The following is a 16529-nucleotide window of genomic DNA, read 5'->3' on the forward strand; positions in this document are numbered from 1 at the left end:
TTCAAGCAAGCCGGGCCGAAGAGGCTGAAATGCCAGAAACCGGTCCCCGGTAGCTTGTCTCCTTTCTGGTGAAGAATTGGCTTGGTAGTTTGGTCTGCCCTGTTCCCATGATGCACTGGGCCAGGGACAGACTAATTTGCATATAGCCAGGTTCTGAGCTGGGATGGGGCAGTGAGATAAATAACGGTGATGGATCAAGCCCTGATCTTTGGACTGGGTAAGAGTGGTCTGCTTAATTCAGACACTCTGTTCATCACCACCCCCTTTTCTGTATCAATTTTGGCCACTATAGGTGTGGCAGGGTATACTCAGACATGAGTCCCTTTCTCACTGCTCCATCAGGATTCAAGCAAGCCGGGCCGAAGAGGCTGAAATGCCAGAAACCGGTCCCCGGTAGCTTGTCTCCTTTCTGGTGAAGAATTGGCTTGGTAGTTTGGTCTGCCCTGTTCCCATGATGCACTGGGCCAGGGACAGACTAATTTGCATATAGCCAGGTTCTGAGCTGGGATGGGGCAGTGAGATAAATAACGGTGATGGATCAAGCCCTGATCTTTGGACTGGGTAAGAGTGGTCTGCTTAATTCAGACACTCTGTTCATCACCACCCCCTTTTCTGTACCACCCCCTTTTCTGTATCAAGGAGAAGAAAGCAAGTTGTCCATTTCTCTGTTCTTGCAGAATGCAAACCAGGAGTGTTTCTTTCGATATATATATATATATAAATATATATATATATATATATATATATATATATATATATATATATATATATATATATATATATATATATATATATATATATATATATATATATATATATATATATATATATATATATATATATATATATATATATATATATATATATATATATATATATATATATATATATATATATATATATATATATATATTACCTACTGGCTATCGCCAGTAGGTATATATAGTTAGGATTAATTCCCTATGGGATTTTTGAAAATTCTATGTCTAATAACTTTGGCGTTTGTGGACGGAATCGGCTGAAATTTTCAGGAAAATGGCACATTTTGTTTCTGAGCAGCCCCTGAAACTTTGGTGGGGTTTCGTCAAGGGGGGGGCCGAGAAAAAAGGGGGGTCCCAAAACGCGTTTTTCCCATTCATTTTTCCATAGGGCGGTTGGACTCACTTTTAGCTCGAACGGCTGAATGGATTTGCACGAAATTCGGCAAAATTGTAGGGACTGTTAGCCCGATGTGCCTTTGCTAGGTCTCAATATATGTGCTTCAGTGGATTTTGAGAAATTAACGTTTAAATCAAGATATATATCTGTAACAGCGCTCCGGGCAGCGATCCGGTCCGCTTACTTTTCGCGTTTCGGAACTTTGCGCGCTGAAAGCTGATTGGCTCTCCGGTGTCTGTCAACATTCTAAACAGTCCGGAGCAGCCGCCATCTTGTCTCTCGGAAGGATCGAGAGAGAAGAAGAGGTGAAAAACGAAGGGGGAATTTAATGAAAGGGGGCAAGGTATCACCCTCTTGACCCCCTAGGAATGTTGTTGGGGTTATTAAAGGGTCCCGTGGGGAAAAGAAAAAAAAAATGATTTTTCACGGTAGAAGCGCTTCACGGGCCGTGAACTGGGCCGCAAACTGGTAGCGAAACGGGAATTCGCCATTTTGTGCTTCGTTAATTAAATTACTAGGTATAAGGGGGTGCGGGAGACGTATCCTAATCCCCTATGTTTCCTGAGGGTGGCTGAGGAGGCTGATATATGTTGATACATCTCTTCCAGCGGCTGTGCGTGAGCTTTTTTTTTTTTTGCTGCGTGACAGTCCGGAGTGGCCGCCATCTTGTCTCTCGGTAGGATCGAGAGAGAAGAAGAGGTGAAAAACGAAGGGGGAATTTAATGAAAGGGGGCAAGGTATCACCCTCTTGACCCCCTAGGAATGTTGTTGGGGTTATTAAAGGGTCCCGTGGGGAAAAAAAAAAAAAATGATTTTTCACGGTAGAAGCGCTTCACGGGCCGCGAACTGGGCCGCAAACTGGTAGCGAAACGGGAATTCGCCATTTTGTGCTTCGTTAATTAAATTACTAGGTATAAGGGGGTGCGGGAGACGTATCCTAATCCCCTATGTTTCCTGAGGGTGGCTGAGGAGGCTGATATATGTTGATACATCTCTTCCAGCGGCTGCGCCATCTTGCCTTTTTTCCAATGCCACAATTTTGTCGTGCACGGCAGCCATTTTAGATGCCAGGCTGGTCCCAGGCTATCACCTACCCCTGCGGATGTAGTTTATGGCCCCAGCTGTAGAGAATTCAGACATGCCAACCCTCCCGATTCAGGCGTGTGACTACTGATTTCAGTGCTAGTCTCCCGCCTCCCGATTTCTGCAAGCAAAAACCCGGGGGCATATTACGAACAACTAGCGATAATTTTTGTCTCTAACTTGTTTAGAGACAAAAATTATCGCCGCACATCGGCGATTTTTATCGCAGATAAACCTTGCTATTATCGCAGAAAAGTCAGCGATATTCATGTATTATCGAGCAAATGCTCTTAGCCATGTTATCCACCTCCCATTGGATAACATGGCTAAGAACTGCTCAGGGCAGGTGTTAGATTTTGGAGATATTCGCGCTTAGCGCGAATATCTCCAAAAGTTGGTAATAGGAGATAGCGATGTTAGGGACTGTGTGCAGTCGCTAACATCTTGGCACGCCACTTTGCATGTCATTAGTGATAAGTATCACTGACATGCAAAGCGGGGCCCAAGATGGTCGCTATCTCCTTTTAGCTGTCACTAACTGGTGTTAGCGACAGCTTGGTAATAGGGAGATAATTTTATCTCCGCTTTCATGGCTTTTAAAGCCAAAAAAGCGGAGATAAACCCCCTTGATAATATGCCCCACGATTCCTTGGGGGTTTCAGCTGACAGGGCTTGGTATTGTGTTACATGGTAATTTTTCCAGGAAACGTCAGAGGGTCGATGCAGGGGTTCTAGAAGAGGTGATAAACCATTTAAGCCTCATGAACAAGCGCATGGTCTTTTAAAGATTTGTGAAGTACTCGGGGCGGCGGTGTGTGTGTGCCCTCTTTCAGGAGCGGGCGGGGGGCACTGCCAGCAACTTGCCAGGTCAGGTAGTGTTCAACACGTGCATCACCCTTTCTCTGCCTGCTATTGCGCTCCATGCTTCGGAAAGGTAAGAAAAAGAACGTGCATTTGAGTTTGAAATGTCCGATCCTGCAGCAGCACACTTCCAAAGCCCACACATGACAATAACCCGATTCAAGGCCCTATTCACCCGTTTTTAAAAAAAATAGATAACACTCCGACAAAGTAAGATTATAAAACTTTATTAACTTTTAACTATAATGAACGGAACAAAAACTAAAAACATTTAAACATTTATCAACTCAAAAAGCAACAATGGTTAGAAGCTGTCTTTTGTGTGAATAGTCCCAAGGCAGCACAACGTGCAGAGTTCTGGACGGCACCCAGGTGATGTGGGTGCCGCACTGGTTTTGGGATCCTACAATGCAGCACAGAAAAACAGCGTGGGGCGTCCCGGGTGGTGCGGGGGGAGGCCTCGCCAGTAGCGGTCTGTTGTGCGAATAGTCCCAAGGCGGCAGAACGCGTTGAGATGTTGATGGGACTGTGTCCAGTGTCCCATGGCTGACACAACATGTACGACAGGCACCCAGGTGATGTCCAGTAAACTGCCGCACTGGTTTTGGTATCCTACAATGCTGCTCCGAAAATTGGCGTGCGGCGCCCCGGGGGGGGGGGGGGGGGTGTGGGGGAGGCGGCGTGAACGGGCCTCCCCAGGTGGCGGCCATCTAGCTGAGTTGCGCCCGCTCTTGCGGCTACAGCGTCTCGCTCACCATGTTGTTCAGTTGCTCCCACTCTTGCAGTGCAGCGATAGGCGGCTGCCACATGGCTCTTAAAATGGCGGACGGCTCCTCGGTTTTGGGCCTGGTCCACTGAAATGGCCCTGGGACACCTTGGAACTCGGACGCTTGCCTGCTAGGGCTTGGGCTCCATTCTCGAAAAGTGTCCCCTCAGCCGTGAAGATTCTACAAAAGTCTTGGGGGCCCCCGACTCCCGCAGGCTTCCGGTGGGGAGCGGCTGCCATGATTGCTCGCGGAATGACCACGACGGAGCCACGAGATGGTGGTGCTCTCATGCTGACGCCAGCTTCAGTCTGAATGATCCAGAAACAAGGTGGGGCTTTCATCGTTTGGGAAAAAAAAATGTTCTAAACCAATGAAAAGTGTTATTTTTAGGTCATATGACCAAGCCTTCCATCTTTAGGAAACCAAAAGTAAAATGATCCAATGAAAAGTTTTATAAACAAGTCACATGACCTGTTATGCGGCAAAAAGCGTAGAAAATCCGTTGGCACGTGAGGCGGCGTCAGTAGCGGACCGATGTGCGAATAGGCCGAAGGCAGCACAACGCGCCGAGATTCGGATGGCACCGAGGTGGTGTCCAGCAAATTGCCGCACTGGTGTGGCCATCCTACAATGCTGCGCCGAAAGACGGCGTGTCCAGCTGAGTTTCTCCCGCTCTTGCCGTACAGTGACTCGAACGCGCCGAGATCCGGATGGCACCGAGGTGGTGTCCAGCAAATTGCCGCACTGGTGTGGCCATCCTACAATGCTGCGCCGAAAGACGGCGTGTCCAGCTGAGTTGCGGTCACTGTTGCGGTACAGTGACTCGAACGCGCCGAGATCCGAATGGCACCGAGGTGGTGTCCAGCAAATTTCCGCACTGGTGTGGCCATCCTACAATGCTGCGCCGAAAGACGGCGTGTCCAGCTGAGTTGCGGTCACTGTTGCGGTACAGTGACTCGAACGCGCCGAGATCCGGATGGCACCGAGGTGGTGTCCAGCAAGTTGCCGCACTGGTGTGGCCATCCTACAATGCTGCGCCGAAAGTCGGCGTGGGGTGCCCCGTTGGCTTATGAGGTGATGTCAGTAGTGGACCGATGTGTGAATAGGTCGGAACCAGCACAAGGCGCCAAGATCCGAATGGCAAGTCCTGGATGTTGAGTGCCTCAGTTGAGAGTTCTGAGCAGTGCTTGTAAGACTGTCTGAAGCTTATTTGCACCTGCTGCAGCTTCACTATTGCCCTGGTGTGGCCAAAGGTGGCACATGACATAGGCGGCCGGCTCCCGAGGTCCGGCGGAACTTTTTGCCTTTTCCTTTCTGCTTCTTTTCCTACAATCCGTTTCATCTGAAGACACGACCAGGTCCCTGAATGTGTGCAGGGGGACGCTATTGATTGAATGAAAATGGCGGCTTGACACAAAGCTGACTCAAGCGTTACTGGTGATGCTATACAGACAAAAATTGGTTTTCAGTTTGTACATTCTTCAGGTTTTTTTTTTCCATCCAAGTCTGATTGAGAGTTTGTAGAAAAATGGCTTCAGATTTTCCACATACTACTCTTCAACATTCTTCCTAAATGTAACAATGTGAAACTCACTAGGAGAACGGCTGTTTCTGTTTCCTTTCAAAATGCTGCCAACAATATTTTCTGAATGGAAGACACCATCTTGTAGCATAAAGGGCCGAAAGGGGTTCTGGTCTGGCCGATGTTTGGTGGAGACATTTTGACTATATGTTGGACCTGCCCGGCCTCGCCCAAAATGGCGCCGGTATAAATGGGACTCGTAACTCCTTGCCCGCAAATGTATATCTAGAAAATGTTATTGTAAGTGGCCCTGTCGTATTTTAATTACAAAATGTACGTCCACCGATTCCGCAACTGTTAGACACCTTTGTTCTTGCAACCTAATGGCCCGCTCGTTACGTTCTTCTACAGTGTAAATGTCTCCTCATCATATACGATTTCAGTTTGCTCCGTGGCCGGCCCACGTGGTTATAGGCCCGTATTTGTATACTGACATTTTCACAATAAAGGTTTTTAAAACAAAACACGGTAGTAGTATTTACATTGGTAAAGTTTTTACTTTTAGTCACTGTTTTCGAATCAGTAAAGGCAAGTGAAATAAAGCAGTCCAATTACATGACGGATAAAAGGTATAATATGTAGGAACGCAGTAAAGATAAATGCTTAAGGGCAGTTGTGTTTTTCATGTCTGCAATATAAAGTGATCGATAAGAATCTGATAATCAGGCGTATCGGCGACTAAGACAGCAGGCCGAATCTCTTTTACTCAACGGCTCCGTCATGGAAGGAAGAAACGCCCTTTTTCTCGAAAAAGGAATATATTTTACTTACAAGACAGTTGTAAATTTTCCGGGAAAGTACATTAGCCTGGAATATTATAACATATGTTTGAAAAAAAAATATTGTTCGAAAACAATAAAAAGCGTAATTTTTAGGTCATATGACCAAGCTTTTCATCATTAAATTAACAAAAGTAAAATGAACCAATGAAAAGTTTTATTAACAAGTCACATGACCTGTTATGCTTACGTTACGCGCTGCGCGCCGCGCCTCGGATCACTTCCGGGTGCGGTAACGCGGCGTGTCATATAACGCATTACGCGACAACGTAGGTCAAGAATATAGTCAAAATGTCTCCACCAACCAGCGTTCGGAACACAACCCCTTTCAGCAGTCCAAAAAGTTCTGTTAAATGACAACAGAGGGGACATGCAACAAGAACCATCAGTCAAAGAGGGGAGGGCAAGTTCTTCTCTTCCGGGTCATGTTGGGGCGCTACCGGAACTGATCGAATTGGTAGTCTACAGTGTTTCTGGATGTTTCAGACTAAAGCTGGCGTCAGCATGAGACCACTACCATCTCGTAGCTCCGTCGTGGCCATTCCACGAGCAATCATGGCAGCCGCTCCCCACCAGAAGCCTGCGGGAGTCGGAGGCCCCCAAGACTTTTGTAGAATCTTCACGGCTGAGGGGACGCTTTTCGAGAATGGGACCCAAGCCCTATCAGGGAAGCGTCCGAGTTCAAAGGTGTCCCAGGGCCATTTTAATGGACCAGGCCCAAAACCGAAGAGCCGGCCGCCATTTTGAGAGTCCTGTGGCAGCCGCCTATCGCTGCACCGCAAGAGTGTGCGCAATTCAGCTGGATGGTGGGCAAGACGCTGTAGCCGCAAGAGTGGGCGCAACTCAGCTGGATGGGACAAGGTTCAGAATTGAAGAGTCATCAAAAGGCAAAAAGTTCCGCCGGACCCCGGGAGCCGGCCGCCTATGTCGGGGGCGATCTCAGGCTACACCAGTGCTATAAGACTTGGGGAGGGTGTCGGAGCCAAGCGTCTTCTCCGAGTCCATGGCCATCACACCGCCCCTCAGGGGCCTCCGTCAAGCTGTTTAGGAAGGTAACATATCACATTGTTTTCTAATGCAGTCAGGTCCACAAACGACACTCACTTACTTTGAGAATAGTGAAGCTGCAGTAGGTGGAAATAAGCTTCAGACAGTGTTACAAGCGCTGCTCAGAACTCTTAACTATGGCACCCAACATCCAGAACTTATGCCACTTGAGAATGGCAGTGACATCGAAGCAACTCAGGGACCAAAACCATTAACGTACTTTCACGTATGAAAATCTTACTTGGGGAGGGGGCAGGAGCGAAGCGCCCCCTCCCAGTCAGCGCCACCACACCGTATGTTGAAAATTTGAAGCCATCGTTCTACAAAGTCAACCAAACTTGGATTGAAAAATCTAGAAAAATGTACAAACTGAAAACCAGTTTTGGTCTGCATAGCATCAGTAGCAACGCTTGAGTCAGCTTTGTGTCAAGCCGCCATTTTGATTCAACAAAGCACAGGCATTGAAAAAGGCTCAAACTCAGAACTCTGAACTACGGCACCCAACATCCAGGAGCTTGCCATCCGGATCTTGGAGCCTTGTGCTGCTTTCGACCTATTCACACATCGGTCCACTACTGACATCATCTTATAAACCAACGTTATGTAAATAGTTTTTTAATAAAATGTTTTACCCTGTTTCTTTGCTGGTGTGTTGTCTATATTTTTAATATTTGCATAGGGTTTGTCGTTATTTTGTGCGGGATGGGTGATGGAGCCGAGCTGTCTTGCAGCCCTCATGGTGTGGAGCTCAGTTCATCTCACTATTTTCGTATTTCTCATGAAGGGTTGTTCCTAATATTTCTATTTTAGCGAGGTCAAAAAGAGATCCAATTAGTGGCCTACTGATTTTGCTCGATTACTTTTATTTTTTTACACGATTTTTCACTATCTGCAAAGACTAAACAGAGTATTGCGACTTTGTGCTTGTTTGTAAATAGAGAATGATCCAAAGAGAACCAATTCTAAAACAGTAAATGCTTGGACAACAATCAATCAAATGGAGAGACAAGCAGGCACGACGGATTACAACGGGGGTAAAGGCCTGCGTTAACTACCCTTCAGTATCTGCAAAGAGAGAGTACTAATAAGACAAAAGAGGGGAGGGGGGGGGCAGCGTTCAAAGCACATCAGCGTGCATAAATACGAAAATGTTTTTATCTATCACGTACTTGACATTTTAAAGCTTTTCATATTTGCTATTAAAAAACCAATGAAATTCACAGAAAAAACCATAGGTTATAGTGGATATATAGTTAGGAATTTGCATTTACAAAACCTTGAAAATTCAATGAAAAAACCATTGGTTTTAGGCCATATATAGTTAGGGATTTGCATTTACAAAACCTTATTTTACTCGCATAAAACCATTGAAATTCCATATATAGTTATAAGCGCTAACTATATATCGCGCACCCGCAATCCACTGCTGATGATGTCACATATTACATCATTCATGACATGGTTAGTGACATCACTGATGACATCACTGATGACATCTCAAATGACATCACTGAAAACATCTCATTTGACATGACTGATAACATCACTGATGATATCATTCATGTGATAATACGATGAACCTCTTCAGACTCTAATATAACCTTAGATACAATCAGTGTAAACAGACACTCACAGACTGTCACTCATCCATGGAGTTACTCACACACCTAGTCAGTCATGCAGAGAATCAATCACACCTCCATTTCCTCAAATATACAGTTATACAAACTTTACTTATTCAAACATATACTAACACATATTTACTCTCTTATACAATCCCTGATACAAGTTCACAATGATCCATACAGCCACTCACACATTCACTGGCTCTTATGCACAGTTATTTATATATGTCAACTCTCACATGTACTGTGTTTTACATATGTACTTACTTTGACATGTAGCACTGAGATATCCATTCACTCACCAATACACTCATGCACACAGTCAACCGCCCATACAGCTGTTTCCACATGCAGTTTTGAACCCATAGATCTAGTGAATCAACTGCTCACACATCTATGCACAGAGTCATACACCTCCCAGCCACCCACACACACACCCAGTCTCCCATACAAATACTTGGGCAACCAATCAATAATCCATATAGTTACTCATATAGCTACTTATCAACACATGCAACAGTTTACAGAACAACAGACATAATAATGCACACATTCAGACAGTTTAGTCACTAACCCATGCACTCAGTGAGACACATTTAATCACTCACTCATACAGTCAGTCATGCAGCTACTAAATCCTTCATCCAGACACTTATACATCCACTCATTCTTCAATATGTAAGACATATTTTAACTTTACAGAAACATACAGTCACTGGATGTTGTCATCAGTGATGTCATCAGTGGTGTCATTTGAGATGTCATCAGTGATGTCATCAGTGATGTCACTAACCATGTCATGAATGATGTAATATGTGACATCATCAGCAGTGGATTGCGGGTGCGCGATATATAGTTAGCGCTTATAACTATATATGGAATTTCAATGGTTTTATGCGAGTAAAATAAGGTTTTGTAAATGCAAATCCCTAACTATATATGGCCTAAAACCAATGGTTTTTTCATTGAATTTTCAAGGTTTTGTAAATGCAAATTCCTAACTATATATCCACTATAACCTATGGTTTTTTCTGTGAATATATATATATATATATATATATATATATATATATATATATATATATATATAAAAAAATGTTGGGCCATCTGCAAAGCACCCAAACTTGGAGGCCCACATGCGGTGTTGTAATCTTTAATTTCTGCCAGGCAGCTCAATGACAAATATATATATATATATTTATATGTTTAATAAATATGCAATTTTGAATAATAAACATGTTAGTACAATGAATATCAAAGAAAATATATGTACATTAGTGTTGCTGGTCGTTGTTTATTTACTGTTATATTTTCTGTTGGCATGAAAGCAAAATGTTTGTTATTAAAATGTTATATATATTATTTATTTTTTGTATCATTTTGTATTTAGTAGTAAAGCAATTAATACTTACTAATTGTAGTTGATGCACTTAATTTCGTTGATGTTGTTTGTTGGTACAGTTTGTAGAAGCTGTAGAGAGAGAGAAGTATTTATTAATTAAAATTGCTTTTTTATTTAATATATCGTTTATTAATTTGTTCTATTTGTGAGTTCATTTAGGTACTTACTTAGTTTTATATTTTTCTTTAATTAGATTTTGTAGTTTTCTTCATAGTTGTTTGTATTTACCGTTTTTGGTTGCAGTGTTAGTGAAGTGTAAGCTGTGAAATGAAAAAGAAAAGGTTATATTTTTAGTTTAATTAGATTACTTTTATTATTTACAACCACATATGAAGCTAAAGAATTGCGAATCCTTAATAGCGATTTTTAAGGAATCGCTATTTAAGAGTTGCAATTATTAATGCATGTAAGAATCACTAAATGAATTAATATTTATACACAATCTGTAATAGGGAGTAGAATCTTTTGTCATTCATTTCTATGGGCTTGGAGTGCCATATGAATGAATAGGAAACTATCTGCAGTTTGATAGTACCTATTTTGCTATTGTGTTTTAAGTTGATGTATCCTAAAAGGACTTTTACCAGTCTCAAATGAGGCTATCCTGAGATCGGCTCGTTTGCGACTGGTAATAAGCTAGATGCATGTGCTCATTAGTCTTTATTTTAATACTTTTTGCAATACAAATTATATACTTACTATTTTTTGTTGATGAAGTGTCTTTCGTTGATGTTGTTTTGTTGAATTTTGTGGAAGCTGTGAAAAGAAATGTATTTGTAAGCTATGTTTGGTATTTTCATTATGTTTATAAAATCTAAATAATTTACTTTCTTTCTAGGTTAAGTTATATACTTAGTTATACTTTTAATGATGTTGATTTAAATATTGTGGGAATTAAAATCTTTGCCCTGTATTTTCTAGGTGGGTTTGTAATAAAGTCTAATCTGTGATATTTAAAGAAAAACATGTAATGGTTTCAGTTAATTAAATTAAAAAAGGCAAAGTACTTATATTTTGTTGCAAAGTTTTGTTTTCACCGGTATTGTTGGATTTTTGATAGTTGTTTATGTAGTTGTATTTCCTTCTGTGTTCTCTCTCTTGCAAAGTATCACTCTTCCTCCTTCTTTGGCCAATATACGGTAAAATGTGAGTTATTAATTCATTTTTTTATAGTGTTTATTTAACCAGTTAGCATTTTCTATTAGTTTGTGTCCCTTTCTTTTACATTTATTGGTCATTAAGATAGCTTTATTGAATTTGTTAGCAGTTGCCTTTTAATTAGTTTAATATATATATAATATTTATTTATTGTTTGCATTTATTTTATTTTTTGTTGTTATTTAAATATGTTTATAAATAAATATAATTTAAAATATTTATATTTTATATCAATTAATAATTTAAAAAATTTAGTCAGTTTCATATTTATTTAATGTTGTATTTATTATTTATTTATGTTTGTATTATTATTGTATTTGTTTTAATTAAAAAATATATTTTTAAATATTGTTATACTTTATTTAAAATATTTGGTACATGTAATTAAATTATATATTTGTAAATTGTATATTTTTAAGATTAAATGTTATTTTCAATATAGTTTATATGTTTTTTATCGATATTTGTGTTGTTGATATAGTTAATATCTATATTTTTGGTGTGTTTCATTATATTTCAATGGTATCGATATTTTTGTAAGCTATATTTTTGTTGTCGATATTTTTGTCATCAATATTGTTTCTTACAATATATTTTTATCGAAGTTTATGTAATTGCTTTTTTAAGTATAGGGTGTCGATATTTTTGTATACAATATTTTTTCCGTGATAATTCTGTAGGTCGAGGTTTTAGGAGTTGATATTGTATCAACAATCCTTCAAAACTTCCCCTTTTTTATTGCGGATTGTAACATTCCCTAATTCCACCACCATCGGAATTAGGCCCTAGGTCTTGATCTAACCTGAGGTCTTGCATAATGTTCCACAATTTAACACAATTCACTCTATCAAAATCACTACTCAGCACACCATAGAGTGACAGTGACTCTGTTCCTGAGGTCACAAGACCCTTGAGCAGTGTGGCTCTAGGGCAGTTGGACCGCACCAGGCTTTGACTAGCCGGAGTCGTGCAGGTAACAGTGGTAGGGCAGATAGGCTGGGTAAGAGGGGATTTCAAGGGGCGGTGCCAAGGTAAAATAAAATAAATGGTTATTTTTCCCTCTGTATCGTCCCTCGAAATCCCCCCTTCCCAGTCCCACCGCTCCAATGCTGTTACCTGCGACTGGGGCTGACTTCAGGTGGGAACGTTGTGTTTGCAAGTATAATATGGTTTTAAAAGCACTTGCTGCCTCCTTCCTGGCCGCCAACAATTTTTGACAACAATAAAAATGTCATGATGACTCCAGTGATTAATGTTCTTAGTAGAGAGAGATGGTGTTTTGTCTAGTTGACATTTTGACTCATAGAAAGGAAGTGCCTGCTGCTAAGAACATGTACCATGCAGATCAAAAAGTGCACATAATGTAAATAGGTCAGTGGGTTACTGCTTATAGAGACCCTATTGTAACTCGCAGTTAATAAGTTAAAATCCTAACATAGAACAGTGACTTATTAACTGTCATGTAAGAGCCGCATGCAAACTGCAACATATAAATTAGAGCGATATGGTTTTTCCCCAGTCTTTGATTATCCTAATGTTACAAAAAGGGTTCATTTTGGTAGAAATCAATTCTGATTATTAAAGAGAACCCCCAACCACAGTATTATGCTTTAATTTCTGAATTTATGTTTATCCAGACCAATCACTATTAAACTATACTACCTACTAGTATGGTGGTCATGTGACTCCTACACCTTGTAGTCCTTTGTCTTAAGTAAAATTTCCAATACAGTGATTTACACACGTATGATTGATGGTCTCTGTAATATGTGTGATGTAAAGTGCTCTGACACCCTACACTGGTATTAGAGGTGATGTAAATGTGCTGATATTTTATTATTTTGACATTTTTACACATGCTAATAGTTTATGCAAAGATGTTTCCTTAATAATACCCGTGGAACATACAACTGCAGCAGTGAGTAAGGTGACTAGTCAATCTTTGCAAACACAGCAGCACAAGTCACATTTTTTTGTAACTTTTGATCTGTTTGAGCTATAAACAATTTATTAGTTAAAATTGTCAGATTATGCAGCAGATGATGTATTATGTGGCAAATATGGCAGTCATTGTTAGAATTGGGCGTCTCTAGTTGGCACAGGTAGGTACTTGTGACAAATAGGGACCCTCTCCTCTAGTCAGTATAATGGGACTGCACTCCTAAAATAACTCCTGCTCACCCCCTTTGTAGCTTGGCACGAGCAGCAAGGTTTTATCTCAGAGGCGTTGTAAGTTAAGCATTTGTGACCACACACAGTAACCCAGTGACAACACTACAAAAGGACGCCACACAAGGTTTTATATAAAAAATAAGTATATTTTATATAGAGTTACCACAAGACCAATAACGATAAAAATAATCCACAGTACTATTAGAATTCAAGAGTTCTGGTTGAAAAGGCTGAAATCAAGGTTCAATGCAAGTCGGTAGCCCGGACCGGCTACAGCGTTGTTGAAATAACACAGAGTCTAACAAATCCACTGGACCGCGTCGGTACGGGCCCACTCAAATGTCGACAGACTCAGTCACAGTACCTTTTACTTTAGGCGGCTGGCACGGATGTGCGAGCTGGTTCCGGTGTTCGTCGCGGTGCAGAAAAGAAAGCATTGCAGGACGCATTGCCCCTCGATGCGGTGCAGGCAGCGGCCTGTTGACAGTCGGTGGATCCAAGGTGTGCGTTGCAGGGCGAGACGGTGCTTTGATGCGGTGCTTGCAGCTTGTGGTGCGGTGACAGAACTGGGGTTCGGGAGCTGGCCTCAATCAGTCCGGACAGCGGTGCTAGTCTGGCGGTGCGTCGCAAAGCGCGCGAGGCGGTGCCCAACTCCGGTGCATTCACAGGACCCGAAGTCAGCAGCAGTGACTGCGTAGGTCAGAACATTACGAGTCTGTGTAGCGCGGCGTTGCACGTCGCGGTGTTCACCAGTCGAGGTGCAGGAACGGCTCGGTGATGGTGTCAGGACGGAGTCGGTGAGCTCAGAGCTTGTGTTGTTCGAGACGGACGTTGCTTGATGCGGTGCCTACAGGAAACCGGGCCGGTCGTGAGAGTTGGCCACAGCTCCCTGCATCTGTAAAAACTGAAACAGCATTTCATTTCCAGCAGCAATTCACAAAGGCTGGTGAAGTCTACTGGTCCTGAGACTTCGGTCAGGGGGCAAGCTCTCTTCCAAGCCCTTGGAGATCTTTTCACAAGTTGAAAGTAAAGCACACAAAGTTCTTTCTCCTCACTTTGGCAGTGAGGCAACCACTGCAGGCCAATCCCCCAAGCAGCACTTCAGCTTGGGAAAAGTCTCTCCTCAGTTTCCTCAGGTTCCTCTCCTCAGCAGAGGTTTTGTCTTGTAAGTCCAGAAGTGATCTAATTTCATGGGATCAGGGTCCCAATATTTACACCCCAAAATCCTCTGAGGGGAGAGGGGCCTGTGCCTAGTCCAAACCAGTTCTGAAGCACTCTGTTTACCAGACTTCTCCTTTCCTTTCACAGCGCAGGGCAGGCACATCAGATGCCCCACAGGAGGTGGAGCCAGCATTGTGGAAGGCAAGTACAGTCCTGGAGCACTTTGTTGACAGTCTTCCTTTGCTTCTTTCAGTGTGCAGGGCAGAGACATCAGATGCACCACAGGGGGTGGAGCCGACATTGTAGAGGGAAGACCCAGCCCTATTCAGGTCCCAGGTGCAACTCCTCCCTCCCATCTAGATGCAGATCTCCCTATTCACCACCGGGCTGCCCCAGCCTGTCTCTTGGAATCCCCCAGCCCTGTCACTCACAAAACCAGACAAAGGAATACACAACCTCGCAGAGGTAGGCCTAAATGGTTAGGCAAGCAAATACCTACTCTCTAAAAGTGGCATTTGCAAACACAGAATATTAAAATAAACTTCACTAAAATATGTATTTTATTATTCTGAGTCCAGGCATACTAAACTCGAATTTCTACCATGTTCTCTGAGTTTGTTAGGATTATAAACATGTAATAATCGAACAGCCTATTCTGGCCTATGGAGAACAGGTAGCATTGCAATGGTGAAAAACGAAAATTGCAAAATGGCTCTAATTCACTATTAGGACATGCTACACACATCAGGGCTTGTCCTACCTTATACTTACAAGGCACCCTGCCCGTGGGCCTACCATAGGGGTGACTAATATGAAGAAAAGGGAAGGTTTAGGGACTGGTAAGTGGGTGCACTTGTCCAGTCAGCATGCATGCAGGTTCTGCAATGGCAGCCCTTAGACACGTTTTACAAGGCCGCTTCTGCGAGTGGCACATCCAGTGCTGCAAGTCCACTAGCGGCATTTGGAATTACACGCACTGGGCACACTCAATGCACTGTACTAGGGTCTGACAGGTAAACCAAACATCCAATCATGGCACCACTAATCAATACATCAATTTACAGTAGGGAGCACTCGCACTGTGGCACTGGACCGCAGTGGCACAGTGCCCAAAACATCTAACACCAGAAAAAACACATGAGGCAACAGCAAAAATGGAAGGGAGACCCACGACAATGGTGCCAGGTCTAACACATGTCCCCTCCAGCTGAAATGTGGGGAGAACTACCCTACCTCCTGGGAGTTCTCATCACTAAGGCAGGAAAATCTGGACAGACCATCAACGTTGGCATGTTCTGTACCAGGGCGGTGCTCCACCGTAAAGTCCATACCCTGTAGGGAAATGGACCAACTCAACAGCTTTGTATTCTCACCCCTCATCTGCACCAACCATCTGAGGGGCCTGTTGTCTGTCTGAACCCGGAAGTGAGTCCTAAACAGGTATGGTCTCAGCTTCTTCAGTGCCCAGACCACAGCAAATGCCTCACACTCAATAGCACTCCACCTCTGTTCTCGTGGAAGTAAGCTACTTTCTGATGAAGGCTACAGGTTGATCTAGGCCCTCTTCATTCATCTGTGACAAACCAACCCCCACACCTTGCTCTGAAGCATCTGTTTGGACGATGAACTCTTTGAAGAAGTTGGGTGCCAGGAGCACTGGCGCCATGCACATGGCAGCTTTCAGGGCCTCAAAAGCTTTCTGACAGGTGTCAGTCCAAAACACTTACTTGGGCT

This window comes from Lissotriton vulgaris, chromosome 2_1, assembly GCF_964263255.1.
Source record: "Lissotriton vulgaris chromosome 2_1, aLisVul1.2, whole genome shotgun sequence".
NCBI lineage: Eukaryota > Metazoa > Chordata > Amphibia > Caudata > Salamandridae > Lissotriton > Lissotriton vulgaris.